The 20,226-nt window shown below is 47.9% G+C and overlaps 1 long non-coding RNA gene across 2 annotated transcripts; it reads right to left on the reverse strand.

Moving 5' to 3' along the window:
- Positions 1 to 5,894: 5,894 nt before the first annotated feature.
- Positions 5,895 to 15,159, reverse strand: LOC102552398 (uncharacterized). 2 transcript variants are annotated; one of them, XR_005488247.2, is made up of 4 exons: positions 14,484 to 15,159; positions 8,602 to 8,771; positions 7,150 to 7,235; positions 5,895 to 6,232 (listed from the first exon to the last, which is right to left on the reverse strand). It is a non-coding gene; the product is annotated as an uncharacterized LOC102552398 (long non-coding RNA). The 2 variants fall into 2 exon arrangements; XR_356370.4 differs by lacking the exon at positions 8,602 to 8,771 and having other exon boundaries at positions 14,484 to 15,082.
- Positions 15,160 to 20,226: the final 5,067 nt, after the last annotated feature.

The following is a 20,226-nucleotide window of genomic DNA, read 5'->3' on the forward strand; positions in this document are numbered from 1 at the left end:
TAAGCAACAGGAATACTAAGGTCAGAGCCAGGGCCCTCGTCCTGATTCTAACTGCTTCTTACCTGCCAGCGACCTTGGGCCAAAGGCTGCTATCAACTTGACTCATGGCCTCGGGATCCCTTCCAGTCTCAGCACTCCTCACGGAGGCAAATGAGGTGAGGCTTCGTTATCTGCAGCTACTACAAGGACCCCTCTAAGGAGGAAATGGGCTCTGTTTGGAGTGACGCCTTCTGGAGGAGACGGCAGGGTCTGAAAGCATATGGCACGTGCCACAGCCAAGGCCACGGGGCAAAGGCCAATTTGCTCTGCAGGGCGTGTGGAAAGGAGGAGGAACATTTTGATGTGAAAAAGAGGAGAAAGAACCAGAGAAGGAAGGAACTGGGGAAGGGAAAGATAATACGGAGCTGCCTAAGAAAAAGCAAGCGAGATGGTGTGATTGGGGGGGGGGGGGAGCACACTAATGACAACTTGAACTCCTTAGCACTGTAGTGATGCAAATCCTTGCCTACTCCCACCTCACCCTGCCCCATCTTCAAAGGAAACCAGTCTCACCCACCAATCTCTGGGCCAGCAGATGGCTCTGTGGAAATGGAGAGGAGGCTGAACTCTCCATCTGGTCCATCTGAGGAGATGGAGACAGTACATGAAACACCAGGAGCCTGAGGCTATGAAAGCCCACAGCATATGGAGCCCTAGAGAGTCCCAGAAAATGTGGGCTCCTAGGCCTTCTGCAGAAGAGAAACTTGGTTTAAAGCAATCTCACTTGGATCACAAAAGACAGGGACAACCCTAATGAGATATTATTAGAACTGGGTAATGGTTTTTAATCCTCTGAAACTTGTCTATATAAAAAGCAATGTGGATGGCAAAAGTCACTACATTTTAGGGTGCTGAGGAAGATCTTGGGAACTCACTAAAGATTCAGAGCACAAATGCCACAGACTCTCAGTTAGTGGGACTCTGGCAGATACTGGGATGAGGTAGTGACACAATTCTAGCTACAATTAGCTTAATGGGGGGAGGGGGACAGGACATGGCCCTACTGATAAGAAACTCTGCCAATACAAACGTTGGGGCCTGACTGCAAGCTTCCAAATCACCCAAGAAATTGGGCACAGCGGCACGCACGTGTAATTCCAGTATTGAGAGGCAGAGGCAGGTAGGTCTCTGTGAGTGCTGGGCCAAACTGCTCTGCATAGCAACTTCTAGGCCATCCAAGATTATATAATAAGGCCTTGTATTTAGAAGAGGAGGAGGGGGAGGGAGGAAGATGAAAGATGGAGAGAAGGAGGGAGGGAAGGAGGGAGAGAGGGAGAGGCTTGGGACACTCAGGTGAACATGGAGCCTCCGCTCTCAATGGCTAATGTCTATCATGATTCTAGAAAGTACATGTAGAAGATGCCTCTCAGTACGGCAGGCAGCTGGTACAGGGCCTGTGCAGGTGGCCTCCCCGTTAAGCCATGAGACAGTGGCACAGTGAGGCTGGAAAGCCTTGGCCTCAGCACCTGACAGAAGACTAAAGTTGGAATGGTCATCCTGGGCTCAGGGGGAAAGTCTCTGGATGATTACTGGGAAGCTAGAGCCTTAATGACAACAGCTGGGGACAATCAGCCAGCGGGACCAGCCCTCCTGGAAAACATTTGAATCTAAGCTCCAAACCTGTAGCACGTATGCACATAGAGCACAGAACATGACCCTAAAGCCACCTACCCGTTTCCACTTCAGAATAACATTTATCAAATCAAAAGAGGAAAGGAGGAGTTACTTCAACCTCACTCTCCCTCCCCCTCCTCTGTGTGTGTGTTTGTGTGTGTGTGTGTGTGTGTGTGTGCATACGTATATGTGTCCATGTTTGTGTGGGCATGCCCATGTCTGAATACATGCATGAGGCCAGGGGCTGATATCAAATGGTTTCTTCAATGCTGCTCCACCTTATTTTTAAACAATATGCTAATGCTTTGGGAATTTCATACTATATCTCACTATCACCATCCCCTCCCGTCCCCTGCCTCCTCCCAGATCTACCCTCACCTCTCCACCAGCCCAACTTCTCCCATCAAGTCCAGTGTGTGTTGCCCAACCACTCTTCGATTTGAAGTCTGTCCTGGAGTGTGGCCCACATGCCAGAGGACTCTCCATCAAACGGTACCAGAAGCCATCAAATGCCAGCAGCTTCTCAGAGTGTGGTGGGATTTCACGCCCATCTCCTCGCTCCAGGCTGGAGTTTTGTCCAGCTTTAGCTTGTGTGAGTCCTGGGCATGCTGTCCCAGTTACTCTGAGTTTGTATATGTAGCTGTCCTGCTGTGTCCAGAAACCCCTGGCTCCTTGAAGTCATCTGCCACCTCTGGTTCTTAAACTTTTTCCAGCTCCTCTTCCACAGAGATCCCTGGGCCTGGGAGGGAGGGATGGGAATGTCCCATTTAGGGCTGAGCACTCCACGGTCTCAGTCTCTGCTTGTTGACCAGCTGAGGGTCTCTGTGTCGATTGCCACCTATGGCAAGGAGAAGCTTCTCTGATGACAGTTGGGACATGCATCCTCTAGGTCAGACTCTCTGTGGAAACAACCCACAGTATTTTTGATCCTCTCACCGATTCTGGGGCCTAACAATTAAGCTAAAGTGGCTGGCCAGTACGTTCCAAGGGCCCTCCCACCTCCTGATTAACCCTAGCATATGCTTTTGTTTGGATGCCAGGATCCCAACTCCACTACTCATGCTTACAGAGCAGGTGCCTTAACCACTGAGCCATCTCCCCAGCCCACACTTCTTGAAATCTCAGTTTTCAGTCTGTCAAGTGAGAATTCCAGACTCAAATTTACCAGGGGAAACAGTAAAAATGCTTCCAGGAAGATGTGGACAGCAGCTGGTGGAGATATGACAGGAAATGGTGCTGGGGAAAGTAGATAAGCCTCAAATTTCTCTTCAGGCTGATAGCATCTCTTAAAATTCAGACTGTGGAAGTTCATGGAGTCTTGGTGTCTTCCAATCTCCTTTCTCCTACCCCCAAGGGCTTAGCCATATATCCATAGGGCTACCATGTAACTTCAGCCAGGATCTAGGAAGCATACCCTGTGGGTGCCTATGTTAGGTACGACTGTAAAGTGCCCAGAATCCAGCCCTGGAGAGGCTGGGGAGGAGGTGATGTCTGAATTCGGCGTCTCCTCTTCCCACAGCAGTTCTAATTCATATTAGCATAGAAGCTGGGAAATCAGAGATCCCACACTCAAGGTTAAAACTAACAGGACTGCAAAACTTCGCAGACTCAACACTGGTTTCTTTTAACTTATGACCAGGACAGCAGGAGCTCCTCTCTTTAGCCAGACAGATCACAATGACCTGGGAGCTTTCTGGAATCGGGAGAAAAGTCTGTTTGCTGAGGGCCTCAACATTTAGGGTCACAGTACAGAGGCCCTCAATCCTCAAGACCTCTCCACAGGAAGGGCAGAACTTTTTCATCTTCCCACAGTGAAATGGAAATCCCAAGAGCATAGATGTCTTAATTAGGTTTCTGCTGCTGAATGAAACACAATGGCCAAAAGCTACATGGGGATGGGGGCGGGGAGGGTTATTGTAGCCTGTCATGAAGAAAGTCTGGACAGGAGCTGGAGGCAGGAGCTGATGCAGAGACCATGGAGGAACACGGTTTACTGGCTTGCCTCTCGTGGCCTGCTCAGCCTGCTTTCTTACACAACCCAGGACTACCTAACCAGGGATGGCCCCACGGACTGTGCACTGGGCCCTCCCACATCAATCATCAAACAGGAAACTGCAGCACAGGTTTGCCTATAGGCCAATCAGACGTGGGCATTTTCCTCAGTTGGGGTTCCTCTACCCAGATAACTTCAGCCTGTGTCCAGTTGACAAAAAAAGAATGAAGATAATAGAATAATTGCACACAGACACACCGAACCTCTACTTGGGGTTGCCTCTGTTTAAAGGCAGGCAGAGTTCCTAGCTTTCTTTCTTTCTTTCTTTTTTCTTAAAGATTTATTTGTTTGTTTCATATAAGTACACTGTTGTCTCAAGACACACCAGAAGAGGGCATCGGATTCCATTACAGACGGTTGTGAGTCACCATGTGGTTGCTGGGAATTGAACTCAGGACCTCTGGAAGAGCAGTTAGTGCTCTTAACCACTGAGCCATCTCCCCAGCACCCCCTAGCTTTCTTTGTGTAGTTTAGAGTTTCCTAAATAGGAGCCAGCCTATCACTTCTCCAGCTGGGACCACATTGATTCTCAAGTCTCCCAGGCATCAAACCCACTGCAATAGACACACCGAATTCAAGCCAGAGATGGAAAATAGGATTTGTTTTCAAGACACCCACAGAAGAGCAAGTACTAAAATCAATAGTCAGTACTGAAGAAATGTTTAATGTCTTTAATTAAAAGTTAACAAAATTACATGTCGACACCAAGTACCTGTTCAGACCTGGTGCTCCGCATGTTGCAAGATTCCAGTGAAGAGCTTGGGAGGTGGCTCAGTGGCTAAAGTGCTTGCCACATGCGACCGTCAGTCCCATTTGTCGGCTAGATGCAATCTAGAACAACCTGAGAGATGGGTCTTTGGGGATGCGAACTCATTGTGTTTTCTATCAGAACCTCGGAGAGCTGGGGGACCCACACCTGACAAGGGCTTGAAGGAGGAGTCAAACCAATGAGGTTGGTGGATCGGAAACAACCCGTGGTGCAGAACGTGAGGCTACAGTGCAGGGGCAGAGAGGTAGAGTCCTGTCCTGGGGACCAAGAGCCACTGAGCTACAAAGGCAGCTTTGGTATGTCAAGAGCCCAGGACAAAGCTGTGGCCAGGCCATGAGGCCTTGGTCAATAGAATGTGAGCAACAAACAGGGCCATGGGGCCCTGAGAGTCCAAGGGTGAAATTTCTATAGTGTTAGGTATGGCTGTCACATAAACAAAGGGCTTATTTATCATCCATTTATTCATCCATCCATCTATCCATCCATTTATAGTTTTTGAAACAGAATCTCACACAGCTGAGCCGGGCTTTGAACTCCCAGTTGTCATGAGCTCTGCTTCCCATGAAATTGCAGGCATTTGCCTCCACAGCCTAGCATAACTGCTGGGGATCAAGCCCAGGACTCTCTCGTATGCCAGGCAAGCTCTCTATATTGAGCCTGGCGAAGGGTTTTTAGTATATGACATCGCAGAGGACAAGCAAAATTGTATGTTGTAGTCAAGTGAAGACTGCCCTGGAGAGCCCACTGGGAGGAGAAACAAGCCCACACACTTGGTTTCTTCTCAGTTAAAATATTTCGGTCTTCACACACAAATCCATCTCAAAAAGGTACACAGGCATTCTCTCGAAACTCAAGAACTTTCCGATTTCAATGCTATGATTTTTGCTGAATATTAAATATTTACTTAGCTAAACAGCTCTCAAATTGTACATTGGGTGTCTACGTGTTTCCTAGCTGTTTTGTTATTTAAGATTATTAAGCGAGCCAGTGTGATGGTACTTATCTGTAGGTCTTGGGAACCTAAGACAGGAGAACTTCCCATCTGAAGCCAGCCTAGGCTACACCAGTGAGTTCCAGAAGAGCTCAGGCTACAGAGCAAGACTCTTGTCTCCAAGAACAACAAAAGAAAATGGCTGCGCAAATTGAGGAGATATTTTTGGTTTGGTGGTTTGTGATGCGAATATATGAATTTTATATGTACTTTTTGGGGTGGAAGTAGTAGTTTGGAATAAAGTTTGCTGTAAAAAAAAAAAAAAAGCCTAAATAAGCAAGAGTGTACTTCAGCAGAGTTTGCTCCAGCTTCCGTTACAGTGACACAGGCTGAACGGTCACACTCCTGGTGACGCTTATGAGTGTCTGTATACAGCGGCCTACAGAATGCTAACTGCATCTGCCTGTTGAACAAGAACATTCAAATCCTACCATTTTGCATTTTATTGGTTAAGCAAACTTGAGGACACATTACAGAGCACCCAAGTGTAGGAATCTCACGGTGTAACTGTGCTTGTCAATTTCTCTCTGTGTGACACATTTTTCGCTATTTTAGAAAAAAAAATGTTTCTAATACGTATTTCCCAACCAGATGCCACCTGAACAGAAGGTGGCCCAGTTGAGACTCTCTCCTCTAGGAGACTGGGTCATTCTCTTGTACCTCCTAGGATGGCTTTTGACCTCTGTCCTCTGTGAAGCCAGGAGTTCGTGAGCACCTTAGCTGGCATTGGCAAAGGTGGAGCTGAGAGGGGGGCTGTTGTTTCTCTCTGTGAAGGGACACAGGATTGCTTATTAGGACCACGCTTCTAACATACAGATCTATGATGACATCTTAAAACACAGGGAAGAGATCCCAACTCTAGTGTCCAAATGACATCGGCTTTGCCTGAAATCATACAAAGACACCATGGTAACAACAACAACAAAGGGAATTTTCTCCTTTTTCTTCCACCTGTCCGTTTCCTGGTTGCTGGGATGGTGGCAATTTCACTTCCAGCAGATTTTTAAAGAAGGATTTTATGTTATGGGTTCTTTCCTCACAGATAATTAATAATATTAATTACCCGAGCAGATCTAAGGTTTCAATGCACAGTGAAATTCCCAACCTGCTTGTATTTTCCCTACCATCCTAATTAGTTCATGTGGTTGAAAGAGTCCCTTCCAAGAACCCAGACGATAAAGAGGAACTACTTCTGTGGTCCAGGCCAATGAGATGACTCAGTGGGTAAAGGTGCTTGCTGCCAAGCCTTGTGGCCCAAGTTCAATTCCCAGAAGGAGAGAATCAGAGAATCAATTTCTTCTACAACCTCTCTCTCCCTCTCTCTCTCTCTCTCTCTCTCTCTCTCTCTCTCTCTCTCTCTCTTTGTCTCTCTCTCCCTCCCTTCCTCCCTTTTGATTGCTTGCTAGTACACACACACACACACACACACACACACACACACACACACATCATGTGTGTTAGAACCATAACCAGCAAATGACTGCCTAAAAGTTTTTCTGAGGAATCCTATCTGTTCATTTAAAAAAAATTTTTTGACAACCCCTGCCCCCTGTATCCTGAGCAGAGCATTTTCCTGCAAATTAAAGCCCATTAAAAACTATTTAAGGAACTCTGTGACAACAGCATTTAACAGAATTAACACCACACACTAAAGACACAGGCAGCAGAAGCCGTGAAACTTACTGTCGAGTCACGATGGAGACATCTAGAGTTTACTTCTAATTTTCAAGATCCCGTGTACTGCCTGAGTGGCCTTCAGTACTGGTGTGCTAAATAATGAAGAATAAAGAATAAAGAAGAATAAAGAAAAAAGAATGCAAGTTTTGAAGTTTGTCTGGCTTGTTTTTGTCATATCAGAAGATGCTACTTAAAAATCAATACACTCTCCTAACCTATTGCAAACGGAGAGCATCCCAGTAAACACTGAATCTGGGGCTGAGGAAATGGCTCAGTCAGAGAAGACTTGCCTGGTGGAGTGGTCACTCTGCAAGCATGAGTGCCTGAGTTGGAGCCCTAGAACCCAAGTAAAGCAGGTGGGCAGAGTGATACTAAAAAGTAAATGTTAAAAATGTGGGCATGATAGCATGCACACACACACACACACACACACACACACACACACACACACACACACATGCATACACACATATACAGAGAGACCAAAGAAGACAGATAGACAGAGACAGAGATAGATACACACCACACACCACACATAACACAGAGAGAGAGACAGAGAGAGAGAGAGAGAGAGAGAGAGAGAGAGAGAGAGAGAGAGAGAGAAATTTTACTCCCAGCAGAGAGACAGAGGCAGAGCTCCCTGGACTCCCCGGTCAGTCTACCTAACTACTTGGTCAGCTCAGAGACCCTGTCAGTGTTGTGTCTGCCTGAGTGACTGTCTGCAATGGTAGAGCAGTGAACCTTCAGACATGATTAGAGTGAGATTGCACAGACCCCCATGCAGGCAGTTACGCCTGAAGCAAAGGAACATTGGTTCAGGTTCCAGAGCTGTCCTTGCTATTCTGAGACGTCCCAGAGACCAGCAGCAACTGCAGCCTCTGGAAGCCTGTCAGAAATGAAGAATGTTAAGTCCTGACCCAACCTCCTGCTTCTGAGTCAACATGCTGAGGATTGTGTGTGAGAGGCCCTGCTTTCAAGCCTCTCCATCTGGCCTCCTGGTCTCAGCCTCCAGCGTGATAGACTAGAGGGAGGCCAGCTCCATTCCCTCCTCAACTGTTAAAGGTCCCCAGAGGACCATTCAGCCCTGAATAATACATACATATCCCGAGTACAACCATCCCATCCAGTGACCAGGGCAGACATTACTAATCAACCAGGTGACTCTTCCTTTCTGTGCTTGGGCAGAAGTTGCATTTTCTTCATCTCCAAGAACATAGGAAGCCCTGTCATGGGACTATGGATTCTTCTTACCACTTCTACCCATACTACCAGTGTGATTTAATCCCTTCTTTATTCACAGGCTTCTCGTATCCACTTTAATTAAACCTGTCTTCCTAACATCCCGTCAACAATTTCCTATAAAAGTATTGGCTACACTATATAACCATAATGAAACAGAAATTGAAAGCCACCAGGTGTGAATGATAATCCCCACCCCCAAGGCAGAGCGTAAAGTACCTGCCAGGCAAGCATGATCTAAGTTCAGATTCCCATCACATGTCTGAAACACTGGCCATGATGGCACAGCCTGTAACCCCCATGCTGGGGAAGCGGTGGCCGGTGGATCCCCAGGGGTTTCTGGCCAGTTGGTCTAGCCAATCAGTGGACTCCAGGCTCAATGAGAGACCCTGTTTCAAAAATATAAGGTTGAGATATACAGAGGGAGACACCCCAATTAAGTCTCATACTTTCACACGCACATACAAATACTCTGAAACCCTGAAGCACACCCCTGTGTCTCCTGGCCATTCAGCTGTGTTCCCATCTCTTTGAGCCTGGAGTTTGTATCTTTGCTGCTGAGAAAGGACAGTGCACCTAGGATGACTTGATTTTGTGGCCTTCACACGGCTTCCCAACTTCAAGTGCCGTGTGCAAAGAGCAGTGCTCTGAACTTCCCTTTTGTCCACATGGAATGGGGACCAGTGCCTCCTCTAAGCTGGAGTGCAGCCAGCCAGTGGGAAGCAGCCCACGTCAGTAAGAACCAGAACCTAGCAAAGGCAGACAGACCAGCTGGGTCCAATTTCAAGTGACAATTAATGACAAATTCCTGTAACCACATTAAGGGCCATTGTCGTTCATTTGAAATCGGTTAAACATGAAAAAAAAATGAAAACCATCTTGAGTCCACGCAATATAAATATTTGTCTGTGTTTTTCTGCCAGTGTCCCAGAGAGACCAGGAGATGTTGGCAGACTGGTGTTCTATACACAGTCCACAAAGAGGGGGATGCGGAACCTGACTCTCGCCGGGTTCAACTATGTGTCAGCTTTTCCATTTCTTCAGTCAGAAGATAATTAAACAATAAGCAGATGGTTCAAGGGAAGATTGCTCAATGGTTTGCGGTCCTTGTACTTGCTGTGAACTGCAACGCAGAAAGCTGCCTAGCTAGCGCCTAGCTGGTTTCTCCCCCCAGGGGAGAAATCTGCTGATTTGCCGTCTGCCACTCTTGAGATCAAGAAGCAAACAAGAAAGCTGGGCGTGGTGGCACACCTGGAATCCCACAGCTCCTGAGATCCAAGCAGGAGGACTGTAGGTTCAAGGCCATCCTGGGATACTTAGCAAGACCCCGTCTCAATTTTTTAAAAGTAAGTCTTGGAAAAAAGATGACTCTGTAGCTTGAGACAGAATCTTCCTTTAAGGAGGGCAAAGAAGAGAGGGAGAGAAGATAGGATAGGGAGAGGAGGAGAAAGAAGAGGAAAAAGAGGTGAGGGAATGAGAAAATTAGAAGCTTTTCAAAGTACATACTCTGTGAGGGAAGAAACAGCACAGTTCAAAGGTCACTATAATCTTCAGAGACAGGTCGGCTCAGTCACCTTCTGCCTGGGATTGTGGCGTGAAGCCCTGAGATCGTTCCCTCATCTGAGGTAGCCTAGAGTGGTCTCTGCCCTCACTCTATGGCAGGCTTACCACGAGATATAAGAACAACATGAAGTTTTGAAAATTGTGAAACTTTATATAGAACTGCCTTAATTTTCCAAAAAGGTGGGAAGACGTTGGGTAAAAGAGCTAACGCAGAGCAGGATCTGTTTGGGAGGGAGTTCCTTACTCCATTCTGCTTTGACCGAGCAGCCAGCACTGCCTGGGGTCCCTGTGTTAAGGCTGTAGAGAAAAGGCTCTCTCAGAAGTACCCTAGGACTGTACCCTTGAAATACACAAAGTATACACCACACACACACACACACACACACACACACACACACACTCAGAAACACATAAAGATGCACAGAGGTATATACATATGTGCACATACAGACACACACATGAGAACACTCAGAGAGACATAGGTACAAACACACATACACAAGACAGGCATATCCAGGGGCACACAGAGATGCTTGGATACAGAAACACACAAACATACATGCACACACAAACATACATACACACAAAGACATGCGCTCAATATGAGCACCTGTGTCACATTTCTGTCACCATGACTTCCTCATCATAGACTGCACGGACAAGCCACAAGCCGTAATCCCAAACGAACTCTTCTTTTTTTTTTTTTTTTTTTCCAGAGCTGGGGACCGAACCCAGGGCCTTGCGCTTCCTAGGCAAGCGCTCCACCACTGAGCTAAATCCCCAACCCCCGAACTCTTCTTTAAGTTGCTTTCATTAGATATTCAGTCTTAGCAATGAGTGGGTCCCACGGACAGCAGGTGGGCCTTTGCAAGGGTTATCCTCAGCCCACCTAGGAGAACAGGAAGTAGTTTAGAGAGACAGCAAGTGGGAAGGGGAGGGACATGTGGATGCAGCCATCAAGCCAGTGTGCTCTGAGAAGGGTGGGCAGACGGCCAGCCCAGAAAGGAGATGGTAAGTCGTAGTGAAGAAATGTGGTAAGAAAGGCCAAAGAAGGGCAGGCTTCAGGATTCCTGAGTGAACACGAAGCCTGTGAAAGTATCCTAGAGATCATGGAAGCTGCTGGGTAGCTCTTGAGCAAGGGACTAACCAATCGCATTGAGCCGTTGGTAGGAAGGTTAATTTGTCAGTGAGGAGTGGATAGTGGTCTGAATTGGGTAGTCCTATGCAACAGGCACAAAGGGACAATGCCAAAGGTGACCACACACACAAACACACACACACACACACACACACACACACACACTCTTTCATAAAGGATCCCCCTCACAGCAGCTTTTGCAGCTAGGCCAGCCTCAAAAGAGCACAGTGGGAAGCACGTTGCATCCTGAACATGGAAGAGAAAACACGTTCTTGGAAGAGAGTTCTCTCAAACCCAGCCACCCACAGTCCCAGAAAGGAACTGGCAATCTGTTTCTCCTGGCACCGGATCAGAATGCTCCTGAGGCCAAGAGGACCCGAACGAGTTCTGCTCGTGTGTGTGTGCGTGCGTGTGTGTGTGTGTGTGTGTGTGTGTGTGTGTGTGTGTGTACAGCCCAATGAGGCCATCTGTCTCTGAACAGGCCCCTGATAGGGGAGACAGAGTCAATCCCTCGCACCCCAAGGCAAACCCATTTCAGAGATCCAAGAACACAAGCTGAGATGTCCCCAGTCACTCTGGGCTTTTTCTCTGGCACTGTGCTTAGAGCTTCCATGTAGAATTGCAGGTATAGGGACCAGCCATTAAGAAGTCCTGCACCACAGACATCTCAGAATAGATATGTTCAGGGTTTGAGGAGTTTGGGGGTTCTAATCTCCTCCAATGCTATCTGAGTGTTAATGAGTTAGATATAAAGCACCCCTATGAGACTTGTCGGGTAAAGGCTTGGTCACTCACTAGGGAGGTGAATGGATCATGAGGACATTGATGCCATCAAAAGTTTAGCCACTGGGGGACTGGAGAGATGGCTCAGCGGTTAAGAGCACTGATTGTTCTTATCTGTAATGGTCCTGCCCTCCTCTGGCTTCTTCTTTGCTTCCCATCCAGGACGAAATAAAAAAGCAACAGAACTACCTAGCCTTGACAAACACCCCTGAAACCTCAAACCAATCTTACCTGCAGCACCAGATAGTTTTGGTTTGGTTGGTGTTATCAACTTGACATAAACTAGAGTCAACTAGGAAGAGGGGATATCAGTTGAGGAATCGTCTCCATTGAGGAACATTTTCTTGATGGATGTTTAATGTTAAAAGCATCCATCCAGTCCACTGTGAGCAGATGGTCCCCAGGTATATAAGAAAAAAACCAACAAAAAGCAAACAAACAAAAAACAAAAAAAACCTGAGCAAGCCAGTAACTTGGCACTCCTCCCTGGTCTCTGCTTCAGTTCCTGCCTCCAGGTTCCTGCCTCCAGGTTCCTGCCTGACTTCTCTCAGTGTTGGAGTGGGACCTGAGAGTTGTAAAGTAAAATAACCCTCTCATCCCCGAGTTCATTTTAATCATGGTATTTATCATAGCAGTAGAAGCCCTAAGGTGCCTCTTTGAAGTTGATTTATCTCTGGTATTTTGCCACGAAACCAAAAAATAGACCAATGTAGGGACTGGGGAAATGGCTCAGTGGTTGAGAACACTTGCAGAGGTATTGCTCTTGCAGAGGACCCAGGTTCAAATCCCAACACTCCCATCACAGCTTGCAATCATTCATGATTTCAGGAGATTTGATGCCCTCTTCTGACCTCCACGGGTACCACACCCACATATGGAACCATACATACATGCAAGCAAAACACACACACACACACACACACACACATACATACATATAATTAAGATACATAAATCTTTTTAAAAGAATCTTAAGGAGCTAGTTTACCCAGTAAACATCAGGAAGACAAAAGGGATGCACAGTCAAAAAACACAGGCCCTCAAACTTCCTCCAAAAAAAAAAAAAAAAAAAAAAAAAGGAAGGAAGGAAGGAAGAAAGAAAGAAATCTGCTCAGAATTGGCCCTTTAACTCCTTTAAGACCTTTCTTTTAGTCTCAGAATGACAAGGGAAGGGTCCTCCTCTGTCAGGGGCTCTCTGTGGCTACTCTAAGGTTAGTGGTTCAACATGTCCTGGTACTGTGAAGGTTGGTGTTGGAGGAGGGGAGGGGGTTCAAAGAAAGGAAAGCAGATGGCGGCCTTGGCTGAAGAAAGCTGAAGCTGCATCAGACTCTGGGAGACTGGAAGGCTCAGGGTTCTTTGGAAGACAGTGGCAGCAAAGGGGTGGGGTCTGGAGGATCTGATATTTGGAAGGAGAAGTAGAAAGTGAGTGCCCCAGGCAGGAGGAAGAAGTGGCCAGATGTGTCAGAGGTTCTCAGAGGCCACTTAGAATGCCACCATGGAGGTCACTGATGGACTTAACTAAAGCAGCATCTTAAACACTGTTCTATTGCTGTGAAGAGACACCATGACCTGATAAAAGAAACTCTTATAAAAGAAAGCATTTAATTGTAGTCTTGCTTACAGTTTCAGAGGTTTAGTCCATTATTATCATGGCAGGGAACATGACGACACACAGGCAGACATGATGCTGGAAAAGTCATCCCAGTCTCTAGGGGGAGGGAGGGAGGGAAGGAGGGAGGGAGGGAGGGGGAGAGAGAGAGAGAGAGAGAGAGAGAGAGAGAGAGAGAGAGAGAGAGAGAGAGAAGGGGGCAGGCAGACAGACAGATAGACTGGCATGGACTTTGACACTCCAAAGTCCACCCTCCAGTAATGTGCTTCCAACAAGGCCACACCTCCTAATCCTTCTAATCCTTCCAAATAGTACTGCTCCCTGGTGACTAAGCATCACCACACTTGTAGAGTGGAGACAGTAGAACTTAGATTCTATCACCTTTACTACTTTATGCCCTCTGCCTGTCTAGCCCCATGTCATAGATAAAGAACCCAAAGCTGAGAGATGCTCTGACGTGCCTAAAGTCATTTGAGTGGCAGGACTAGGATTCTACCCTGTCTCCCAAAGCTGGTGATGGTGAATGGCAGCACCATGGTGTGAATTTGATGGTGGTACTGATGCTGGTGACGGCAGTACCCAAGATTGTGGTGCTGATGTTGAGGGTATTGATGACAGAGATGATTGTTCACTGAGAGAAACTGATCGTGATTTTGAAGTTATAGGAGGAAAAAAAAAGACAGATCTAAATCTATACTATATTTCCAATCAGTCAGCAACCTATGAGCTTTTCCATCTCAGGGTCTCAGTTTCCCACACAGTGAGGCAGAGAATCGATTGCCTGCCCGAGTGGAGAGTTCCGAGAAGAATGTAGGTGGGAAAACTCCCAGAAGCCACCAGATGCTAGTAAGCCTTCCATTGGTCTGTTGGTTCACTGATCCCCACCACCCACTGTGCAGTGCAGGGACATTACTGAGCCTGTCCCTCCCTAGTTCAACTCTACTCCCAGCTAGTCCACAGGAATTCCAAAGTCAATCACAGCCATCTTGGTGTCTGCCTGCTCCCTACCTTGGGCTCCTGCCTTCTGCATTCTCTGCTGTAATAACAGCACCATACTGGGTTCTCACCACCTGCTCCCTGGCTGATGAAGTCCTCAGAGACAGTTGGGAGAAGAGCCAATGGTCACAGAGCACCTTTCCAGACTCTTCATTTGGGCAGGAAGTGGCATAGGCCTAACTAAGAATTTGGTTTGGGATCCACAAAGGCCTGGACTAGATTGATTCTCTTCTACTGATGTAAAAGCTCAGCTCTCATCTCAAAGAGAAGCTTATTCCGGAGTCAAGTGCAAGTGGCCATGGCCTGGGGACACGGATTCACTCTGAATTCCACGTTCCGGCATGGTAACAGTCTGGTGGAGTTGTTATAGTAACTGAACAGAGAAAATCAACGCACTTCAAAAAGTCACTGGTGGGCACATCAGGTAGGCGGCTAGAAGAAAAAGGGGGAAACTCAATTCTGGGTGTCAGATGCTCTCAAGCAACATCCCTGTGACTTTCCTCCAGCCTGATAGACTTCTGGCTGGTGGGAGCTAGGGTCTGTTGTTGCATTCCAAAGAAGAGCAAAACAAATGTCTATTATGGAAGGGTAAAGATTAGCCCAAGATAATTTGACTCTGGACTTGCCACATTCCAACCTCTCCACAGTCACTGAGGCTCTAAGCAGTTAATCAGCCTTCAGAAGACCGACTGTAAGGTGTGTTCCTGAGACCCAGCCCTCCCGTCCCCGACCCCACCTGTGGCGTATTCCCTTAAGTGGGTCTACTCGCCACATCCCTTTCTAACTTGCCTTGTGATGTGCACACTCCCTTCCCTATTCCAGAAGGCAGATGTCACTGCTGCTTCTTCCCCCGGAAACACCGCAGTGGCTCATGGGAAGTGCCCGAGTGTAGTGTGAGTGATGGAAGCAGTCCAACAAGGAGCACTGGGCATAGACAGCTCCTCCAGAACTGAAGGGAGCCAGCTCTGCGGAGCTCCACCAGCAGGGTCCCCGCTCAGCAACAAATGCAAGTTCCTTCCAGGTCTTACCTTCTATCGAATCCTGCACTCATCCCTGGAGCCCTTTATCTACACAGTCTCATTCAGATCAAGCTATGTCATGGTGACAGGGCTGGCTGTTACTTTAGAGGAAACAGTTACTTCTTAGGCTTGGGAACTTAGCTTGGGCTCAGACATCCCGGTACAGAACACAACACTGGCATTCTGGCTCACCCCTGCTGGAAGCCCTCTGGGTTTTAAATGTTCCAGGTCAGAAGGGCAGGAAGAGAGGCTGCTTGTGTTTGCTCCAAGGGGTCTACCTACTGGGAAAACACAGGTAAATCAAACAAGCCTGTTTGTTCTCCCCAGTACGGCAAACAAAAAATAACTCTGACTAATTCCCCTCCAAGGCCTCTCTGCTGGACCCGAGAGGCATGATTAAAGTAATGGGAAGACAAATATTGTCCTGGAGAAAACGACAAAACCTGAGGTAGGGAAGGCATACAGCACCTTGCAAAGGGCAGCTGGTTTTGAGTGTCCCAGGGGTAGTCGGAAAGATTCCAGAAAGGCAGAAGCATGTGGCCTGTCTCTGGGCTTGAACAGCTGCAAGAGGCTTGGGTTGGGTGAGCCTTGTAGGTAGCTGTGAGCAGGAAAGACTCACGGGGCCTCCCAGGCATCTGGAAGGGCAGTAGAGAGCGGAAGGGTCTCTGTAGAAATGCATGGATGGTCAACCAGGCATGAGAGGAAACTGTGCTCAAAGCAGCTGGCACCTCAGGCTCCAGAGAGTTTGTGTGGCTCGCCCTCCTTTCCGTGGGATTGCCATTTTGTTCTTTGAGAAGACTCCTGCTGTGTGACTCAGGCAAGAGCTAGGGCTTGAAGCCAAACACACTTGGCCTCACCCTCCATCATCCATCCATCCATTCATTAACCCATTTATGCTCTCAAGTTTATCACTCATATATAAAAGCACCAGGTCCTGACCTGTGACACACGGTCTTCAGCGAGCTTTTAAGTCCTCTGAGCTTCACCATCTTTAAGATGGGCTGGTGGCCGGATGTTGTGAAGATGACAAGCTGAAAAAAGTGGGGAGGGAGGCAAATAGCACAAGACTGGGTCCCCTCAGGATCCCCAGCTAACCTGGCCCTCCCTGGCCCTCTCCCAGCCTCAGCCAGGTGTCTGTGCTGTCCTTTCTACCCATACGCCATTCACTCTTAGCCTTGTACATGTGTCCTTGGGGTCAAACCACAGTGTGGCCTTTGGAGGACTCAACATCAGCTTGCAGTAGAAGGCCCTAGAGATGAGACAAGAGGTAGGGTCTCTGATTTCACGGATGTGGCAGATTTAGCCCACATCCTTGGTTGGAGAGGGAGAAAAGAGGACTAGCAGCCAAGAGAAAGAAATGTACAAGCTAGAACCATGGGAAGAGAGTTACCCAGCAGAGGTAAAGAATCTCCCAGGCAGGGGGAGGTGCTCCTGAAAAGTCCTGCACAGAGTTCTGATGGTCTGTGTGCTTTCCCCTGCTGTGCTGTCCTGAGTTGGTGTAGGACACACATCACATCTCAGGAGGACTTGCAGAGGTGCGGCCAGCGGAGGCTACACACTCAGCTCCACAGACAGGGCCAAGGAGTGGGGGCAGCCTCTTGTAGCTCAGAGCATCATGGCATTGAGCTTGGAGAGAAGTAGGTGAACTGATGCCAGGGGCTGAGGTGATATTAGTATAACCCCTGATTGATTGCATGGGGGACGCAAAGGAGATGGGGTTCAGGATGACCCAGAGGTGAAAGAATGTTTCCCTCCAAGGCTCAGGGCCCCAGGCCATCCTTCCCACCACTAGACTGACCAGAAGTCAGCAGCAGCTGGCTGGCAGGCTGTCTACCTTTCCAAGAGCAGAGGTCTTCCTGAGGGACTCACAATGTCAGAGTCATCATTGTTGTTGTTGATGTTGTTATAATAAAAATTACAGGTTCTTCCATCCTCTAACCCTCGCACCGCCCTGATTTGGGAAGAAATTAAGGAATTAGGGCCAGCAGGAGAGGGAAGCATCATTGACTGAACACTCACTATGTATGGGGCATGGGGCAGTCACTTTTTCCTGAAGTATTGTTTGTTCCTGAGATATCTATGCAAATGGGTATCTGCTGATGAAAGGCACAACAGGCTACAGGAGCTCGAATTCTGTCTCTGTCTGCTCCCTAACTCAGAGCAAATAAACTATTCTAATTTTTTATTTTGTTTTGTTGTTGTTTGGTTGGTTTAACTTTTGGAGCTAGACACTTGCAAAGCGGCTCAGGCTGGCTTTGAACTCTTGATTCTCTGCTACCACACCTGGCTTTATGAACTATTCTGATTCAGATTTTTCCATCTTTAAAAAAAAAAAATCGAGCATTAAGGCTGGAGAAACAGCTCAGTAAAATGCTTGCTCTGTGAGCATGAGAACCTAAGTCTGATCCCCAGAACCCACGTAAAAAGCCAGGTGAGGTGACATACTCCTGTAACCCAGAGCTGGGGAGGTGGAGGCAAGAGGAAGGCTGGGCTCTCTAGCCAGCTAGCCTAGCTCAATGGGTGAACTCCGGGTCCAAGAGACCCAGTCTCAGAGCACCTAGGGAAGAACAACACTCAAGGTTGTCTCCAGACCTCCACACACATGCCCACATATGCGCACACATAGGCTTGTGTGCACACACACGTATGCCCATATCTGTACATGTGAACCTGCATGTGCACACACACACTAATGGCGAGAGTGACTATCTCTTGCTCACTGAGATGAGACTGTAGATAGAGTTCTCGGATCACATGTTATAGTGTGGGCTGGATGCATATGACCTATTTTTCTCCTCCTTTTCCAGGGCTGGGAACAGCATGCAGCCATGTGCTGGTACTGGGAGCCTGGCCAGATCTCTTGGTTCCAGCATGAGCACCCTTCCTCTCAGTCAGTTATATTGCCCCATCACTCCCAAAGGACATCTGTCTGCAGGATTAATCAAGATGGGGATTGTGGGGGGCATGCATGTACCAGAGTCCCCAGATGCTAGAGATGCCCTGTGGAATGACACTAGAAGGCTTGGTGTGGGGGAAGGGGTCAGGCTTGGTATATGTGTGGTGGGGGAAGGGGTCTGCTCCTCACTTAGACAACAAAAGTACTTGCAGAGCATCTACTGGGGATAAACCTCTGTGCCAGGTCCCATGGACAAAGCAAAGGAGAAGTGTGTTTTCTTTGCTCAGAGGATGACATACCAGCCTGTACTTGGGATGTAGCTCAGTTGATGGAGTGCTTGCCTGTCGTAACAAGGCCTTGCTAGCACCTCAGAAACAGGTTATGGTCAGTATGCGTGCCTATAATCCCAGCACTAGGAAGCTGGCAGTGACAGGAGGATCAGAAGCATTCAAAGACAGACTGGACTACATAAGACAGAGAGAAAGAAAGAAAGAAAGAAAGAAAGAAAGAAAGAAAGAAAGAAAGGAGGAAAAAAGAAAGAAAGAAAGAAAGAAAGAAAGAAAGAAAGAGAGAGAGAGAGGTGAAAGGGTAGGGAGAGAGGGAAAAAGAGGGGAAGAGAGAAAGAAAGAGAGGGAGGGGGGAGAAGGGGAGAGGGAGAGAGGGGGGAGAAGGGGAGAGGGAGAGAGAGGGAGAGGGAGAAGGAGAGGGAGGGAGAGAGAGAGCGCGCTCTACTGCATTTGTATGTGGTTTTATTGTACTGTTACCCTAAGCCAGGAGGACACTAGCCCTGGCTTATGTCAAGGCCAGCAGGGCAGTAGAAATGATTGTTATCAGAAGTACCCTGAGCTGGCAGCCATCCTGAGGAAAGGATCTGGGGTTGAAGGTTGCCCAGAGTTTCATCTGAGCTCACACAAGGCCATAGCTGTCAGCAAGGTAAACACAATCGTGGGTCAGAGAGGGAGGTATAACGTTCAGGTAAGCAGGGGTGATGCTACTACACAGAGTTCCAGACAGCTGGAAGCCCTGGTGCTTCATTCCACAGCTGAGGCAGACCTAGAGTGTCACCAAGACAGTCCAGTGAACCACACCCCTCAAAGCACCATTGAAAGGAAACATGATCCTGGGCCTGACTAGGGAATGGAAAGGCATATGGGTACCATCTTCACAAGTGTGCGTGTCTCTCTCTGAACCTGACCAAATAGCCAGATTGACTGCCCAGTGAGCTTCCAAGAGCTTCATGTGCCAGCATCCCAGTACTGGCCATGTCTAGTTTCTTACATGGATTCTGAGGACTTGAACTCAGGTCCTCGGCAGGTTAATCACTTGACCCACTGAACCCTGGCCCCGAGTTTGTTTTTGCAAGACCGAGCTTTTACTATGTAACCCTGGATGCCCTAGAACTCAGTATGACAACCAGGTCATCTTCTAATCCCTGTCCTGTAGAGACACACTAACATCCCAGTGCCATCCCGTTCCTAGAAGGCCATTCAACTTCCCTGAGCCCCAGCATCCTCATCTGCAGAGGCAGCAATCACTCCCTGTGGTGCTGTGGAGAGTAAATGAGACAGCAGAGGTGCACACAGTACTGCTTAAGACATCTTCATCCGCTCTGTTCTCAGAGATGTTGGAGGCCCATATTGATGCAAGAACATTGTCATCAGGGGAAGGGACTGAGGGAAAGGAAGGGACACACATGTCCTCATTAACACAGCAAGAACACAGAATCTAACTGAACTGACCACAGAATTCAGAGGCCTTGAAACGAACTTCTGAGGGGGGACTTAGGGACCCCAGAGATAGGGGGTAAAGCACTAGAAAACGTGCTGCAAATGGGGGTATA

This window comes from Rattus norvegicus, chromosome 8 (genome assembly GCF_036323735.1).
Source record: "Rattus norvegicus strain BN/NHsdMcwi chromosome 8, GRCr8, whole genome shotgun sequence".
NCBI classification, from domain to species: domain Eukaryota; kingdom Metazoa; phylum Chordata; class Mammalia; order Rodentia; family Muridae; genus Rattus; species Rattus norvegicus.